A 6,620-nucleotide genomic window follows, 5' to 3' on the forward strand; every position below is an offset into this window, starting at 1 on the left:
GTAGGGTGGGGGTCTCTTTGCACCTTTTGCTCACAAAGATGGCCAGGAACCCAGTAAATCTCTCATGCACAGAAATGCTCCTTCCAACAGATGCAGAAACTATTTTATTATTTTATTTTATTTTATTTATTTTATTTTACAGTGGTACCTCGGGTTACATACACTTCAGGTTACAGACGTTTCAGGTTACAGACTCCGCTAACCCAGAAATAGTACCTCGGGTTAAGAACTTTGCTTCAGAACAGAACTCACGCAGCAGCGGCAGCGGGAGGCCCCATTAGCTAAAGTGGTGCTTCAGGTTAAGAGCAGTTTCAGGTTAAGAATGGACTTCCGGAATGAATTAAGTACTTAACCCGAGGTACCACCGTATTATTATTATTATTTTATTTTATTTTATTTTATTTTATTTTATTTTATTTTATTTTATTTTATTATTTTATTTTATTTTATTTTATTTTATTTTATTTTATTTTATTTTATTTTATTTTATTTTATTTTATTTTATTTTATTTTATTTTATTTTATTATTTCTCAAAGCCCAAGCGGCGGACACTGCCAGACTGGGTTGGTCGTAGAGGACAGCTGAGGTGCTGCCCCCAAACATGCACCCCACAACTCGAGATCAAGTTAGCTAGTGCTTTTTTCTGGGGGTACTCAAGTGTATGCAGTACCAGCACCTCCCCCCCCCCCGAACAGGCTTTCTCAACCTTGGGTCCCCAGATGTTGTTGAACTACAACTCCCATCACCCCTAGCTAGCAAGGCGAGAGCTCGGGGATGATGGGAGTTGTAGTCCAACAATATTTGGGGACCCACAGGTTGAGAAACACTGCCCTAGAAGAAAAACCCTGGTTAAAAAGGTGGCATTTAATAGCGGAAAACGATTGCAATATAAGGTTAATTATATTCCCTATAGGGAGCAGAATGTGAATTAGAAATAATTGGGAAAACCATGCAGCAACAAGATGGAATTATGGGCATATCGAAAAGAGAGGGCAGGAAGCCATATATTTTTTTGGAAAAATTGTATTAAATTTGTTTTTATTAGTGGCGTGATTTGATAAAATTGGGAAAATAAAAAAAGATGATTTGGCAAAAATGTGTTTCATTTACTGTAGCAACTTCATGGTGAGTACTGGCACCTTAATTTTTTTCTAGAAGAGAAGCACTGAACGTAGCGAACAACCAGCTTAATGTTCTGGTGGGCTACAGAAACAACAAGCGCGCCCAGAAACACCTCCACAGCATTCACACTCCTTCAAAGAAAACTAGTGAAATGTTTACACACACACACACACACACCTCACCCCCAGCTCACAAACAAACAAATCAGGAAAGCAGCTACAAATTCAGAAGGCTCCAACACAAGTTTTTGAAATATTGCCAAGGATCTTGACTTGGCTGTTGCTTGGGTAGTTATCCTGTGACCCTCCGGAGGCTGTTTTGGACTACGACTCCAGCCTCCCTTAGATAGTGTTCCCTTGGAAGAGGGGTGAAGCCACTTTGAGAAGTGTAGCTCTGTGAGAGGGATTAGACAAATTTGTTGTTGTTGTTTAGTCGTGTCCGACTCTTTGTGACCCCATGGACCAGAGCACACCAGGCACTCCTGTCTTCCACTGCCTTCCGCAGTTTGGTCAAACTCATGCTGGTAGCTTCAAGAACCCTGTCCAACCATCTCATCCTTCTCCTTGTGCCCTCCATCTTTCCCAACATCAGGGTCTTTTCCAGGGAGTCTTCTCTTCTCATGAGGTACTGGAGCCTCAGCTTCAGGATCTATCCTTCCAGTGAGCACACAGGGCTGATTTCCTTCAGAATGGATAGGTTTGATCTTCTTGCAGTCCATGGGACTCTCAAGAGTCTCCTCCAACACCATAATTCAAAAGCATCAATTCTTTGGCGATCAGCCTTCTTTATGGTCCAGCTCTCACTTCCATACACCACTACTTTGAAAACCATAGCTTTAACTATACGGACCTTAGACAAATTAGTGGATGATGATTAATGGACCTTCTGCATGAAGTGCCATTTCACTGAGCCATGACCATTATCCTCCTTCATGGAGAATCAGGCTACCTGTGGCTACTTGCCACGCTTTCCCTCCAATGTCAGAGGCAATATATCCCTGAGGGAAAGAGTGGCAAGTAGCCACTGATAGCCTGATTCTCCATGAAGGGGGGTAATGGCCATGGCTCAGTGAAATGGCACTACATGCAGAAGGATTTACAAGTGGACTGTTGGCCTCAGGTGCTGCTTACAGACTCCCCATGAGCATCTGCTTGGCCACTGAGACAATAGGATTCTGTACAAAATGGTCTGATCCTTTAGCCATGCTCTTCTGGTGTTCTTATCCTAAGGATGTTCATTCCACCCCCTGCTCAGCAAGGCTGGGCTGGGGAACACACCTTCGTGGTGACTCTGTAGCTTGCAGAGGATGTCCTGGATTGCTTGCCAGGAAGCAATCGAGTAATTTCAAGGCGACTCCGCAAGTGTGTGAGTTCCTGTGTCTCTGTTCAGTCGTGGCATTAGATAAGCAAACATTGTGGTAATGAAAGCCAGGCTGGGAGGAGGCCGAGTCATGGAGGGAAGTGGTTGTTTTAACAGGCTGAGAGAGCAGAGAGTTGGAGGGGAAGGAGGGGAATAAGTGAAAGGCACACTGGAAGCTGGCAGCCCATTGCAGCCCAGGGTAGATCATAAGAAGAGCCCTGCTGGGACCAGGAGTTGTTGGAGCTGTGGCTCAACAGCACCTGCAAGACCACGAGCTCCGCACTCCTGAGTGAGAATGGAGCACAGCTGTCAGAACATGAGAGGACCCTAGTGTGGCTCATGGCTCCATGGCTCAGTTCCTGGTCTCTCCAGTTTACAAGATCTCAGCTCTTAACAGACCATGGAGCGCTTTTTGGCCAGAGATCTTGGAAAGTTGGGCATGACATCTAGCATGCCTCACCTTTGGGATGCTCATCTATCTTGTCTTGGCCACATTCTCCCCCAATTTGGCTGTTTGATAGGCCAGGTTCTAATTCACTACTCCATTGTTAGGCAAAAAAATAACAACTCAGTTTTGGCACAGATGAAGAGTCATGCAGGATCTGGCCAGTGGCCCATCTAGTCCAGCATCTGGTTCTCACAGGGACCAAGCAGATGCTCAAGAGGAGCCAGCAAACAGCAGCTGAGTAAAACAGCAACTCTCCCTACCTGTGATTCCCAGAAACCAATATTCAGAGGCATCCTGCCTCTAAAGACACAGCCACACTTCCGCTTGCCCTGCTGAATCTCCCTGGCCTGGGAAAACCTGCTGCTTACTGCTGAATTGGAGCAAACATCAATCGGGTTTTCTCTGGATTGGTGTTTGCTCTGATTTAGCACTAAAGAGTTGATGTGGCAAAAGCAAAAGCACTCAGTTTGTCCTTTCCCCCAGCCTTCACATTTTAACATCAATTAGCAAATTCTTCTTTTTTTAAAAAAGGTCATTTTAGTGCTAAGTTCTCCTAATATACAAATTATTTTAGACGTATTTATGCAAAGCAGTTTTCATTTATCTAATGAATTTCCATATGCCATTCCCAATAATGTATGCATTTTAGCTGGCGAATGCATTTTTGCATGGGTGACTTGTCTGGACAACGTCATTGCAAAATTGGGAGAGGCCTGAATTTGGAAGGACAACTACAATTCAGTTCACATATTGCTTCCGAAAGTGTGATTTGGGTAGATGCTCCATTAAGTGTGAACTGAATTGAAATTCTTCCCTCATCCCTCATCACAAATGGAGAAAGCATCCTTGGGAATCTCATAAAGAAGAGGTGGGTTTTTCAATATTAAGGGGTAGGGGAATCTCATCTTCCAAAGATTGCCCATGAGATATTTAGATAAGGTAATGGCAGCAGATGGAGTTATACCATAGATCAATGGAGAGAGAGAGAGAGAGAGAGAGAGAGAGAGAGAGAGAGAGAGAGAGAGAGAGAAAGAGACTGTGTTGCCCATTCTGTTCCCTCCCCCACCCCCACCAGGAATAGGTTTTTGGCTAAAAGTCTGGAAAGGATTGCTGACAGGAATTATTTTGATGAGATCTGTTTTCCTTTAGCAGATCAAGATGAAACAAAACGTATAAAACGGCTTTTGAAAATGCAACATCAGCAAACACACACACAAATCCACAAACTCAGGCATAAATTTCCACAGCCCGGGGGTTGTATCTCCTTCTGGAGATCTTTTCATTTTGGAGATCTTCATGCTGTTTATGTATGCTCAGGGAGCAAGGGACTTAAAAGAAGGATGTGCTCTGCTTTCATGACGGTGGTGATGATGACCGGTGGTTTTAAGCAGAGAAACTTCAATGAGAATAATTCTAATTCCATCCAACAGGTTCTGGAAGTGCTAAGCCTGGCATGTCAGAGGAGGTGGGTCTGACACACCTGGATTTTCAGAAAAGATGCTGGAGGTGAGGGAGGCGGTGGCAGCTTTGATGTGGATTTTTCTTCCTTCCTTTCTTCCTGGACCACTGCAGGATCTGACATGTTGCCCCTCACCTTTTGGCCTGGCCACCTCTCCCTCCTGATTCAGCTTTGTGAAATCCTCCTCATCCAGCAGCCCTGCTGCTGTGCAGGTGAGCTTAGGGATGGAGACATGGCATGCCATCCATCAGGCTGAATGGATGAGTAGCTCACCTGTCAGGCTGCATTCAGTCACCGTCCATCTGAAGTGAGGCAAGAGGGCAGAAGTGACAAACTGATGACCTGCAGAAGAGAGAGGACTCCATCCCACATGAAACACTGCCAGCATTACCTGGACATGTGAAGATCCCAAGGTCCAGCACTCCTACTCCCACAGTCTAGAGGGAAACATCACAGCAACCTTGCCAAAGCCAGGGGCAGAGAGTGGATGGGACACGAATATAGGCCACTTGGGGATGCATGATAAGAAAGACTGGATATAAAAAGGTAACTGTGCATTTCTCTGAGAACCAGCAGGGTGAGTGGCGTGTTTAGTGATCCAGGGCTCAGGATGGAGGATCTGGTTCACAATTTAAGGTGAACCAACCCAGCTGGGACTTCCCGAAACAATGCGAGAACAAGAATCTTAATAGCTCAAAACTGGAAGACCGGAGAAGTCCATTGAAAGCACAATGGCAAGAAAAGTGGATGAACCATGCAGAGTTAGCAAAGTTAACGGACAAACTGCATGAAAAGGACAATAGCAACTTTGAAAAAAGAATGGGAACCCTTTGCAATATATTTGCAGAAACAACAGAAAGAAGTGGTCTCGCTGGCAGGATTTGAATAAACATTTACCATTTTATTTACAGAGAACAAGAAGTACAACAACATGATAGCATAATATTATATATAAACAGCAGAATGTATCATCTGATGTAATAAACCAGAAATGGTAGTTGAGGGAAGTCAACAGGGAGGGGGAAAATTGGAAAGTGTATGTTTAGCAATGATATTGGATATTTGTTTTGAGAATAGAAAATAAATAAAAATTATTTCAAAGAAAAAGAAAAGAAACAATGCAAGAACTGAAATGCATCTATTCTTTGAAATCCACGGTCCTCTGATTTTTGCAGTGCATTTTTCCAGCCAGATAAGATGCACCAAATTGCATATAATTAGAGGGAAGTGTGCACCCCAAAACATGCACCTAGCAGACAAAATATGCTGACCTACTCCAGTGTTTTGGGCATTCCCAGCCCTACCTGGAGTAACTCAGTGGTAGAGCATCTGCTTTGCATGCAGAAGGTCCCCGGTTCAATCCCTGGCATCTCCACTGGGGATTTTCCTTGCCTGAATTGCTGAGTTGGATAGGCCAATGGATTTGCAGACTTGTAGGGTTGGAAGGGAACACGAGTGCCATCTAATCCAACCCCCTGCAAAGCAGGAATCTCAGCTACAGCATCCATGACAGGTGGCCCAAAAACCTTCAAAGAAGGAGAGTCCACAACCTCCCATGGGAGGTTGTTCAATTCTCAACATCTTCATGCAGGACTGTGAATGTTGGAATGATCTGACTCGGTGTCAGGCAGATTCCTCGTTTCCATACGTTCTTGACAGCAGCTGAGAAGCAGCAGCTGCCGGTCACTGCTAAGTTGAGATCTGTCACCAAACACCATTCTGCCCCCCCCTTCCCCTTCCTCTCTCTTGGTGTGTATGTGTGCATGTCTCTGTGTAAGTTTCCTCTGGGCAATTGAATGCAGGGTGAGGCAGGAGGAATTCCTTAAGACAGTTCCCTCTGGCTGAAAAGATTTGCTGTGTGCACTCACTCAGAACTGGATCCAAGCTCCAGGCAAGTTTGCACCGTTCACAGGGGGGGGTGAATGCAGGTGCCTAAAGATGTCAGTGCAGTAATTATTGATGGCCTCTGCGTGAAGAGGTGATTCTGTTTGCTCCTTGAGGTTGCGGGAGGGAATGAGAGAAATGGCCCGTGAAATCCTGTAGGATGGAGATACGGTACAAGCTGAATATATAGGATATTGCCTTAGACCAGGTCAAAATATTCCAGCCCAGGAGTGGGGAACCCCTTTCAGCCTGAGGGCCAGATTCCCTTCTGGAAAACCTCTCAAGAGCCACATGCCAATGATGGGCAGGATCAAAGGCAAAGGTGGGCGGGGCAATGAAAACAAATG

This window comes from Podarcis erhardii (assembly GCF_964252035.2).
Source record: "Podarcis erhardii genome assembly, chromosome: 7".
NCBI classification, from domain to species: Eukaryota; Metazoa; Chordata; class Lepidosauria; order Squamata; family Lacertidae; genus Podarcis; species Podarcis erhardii.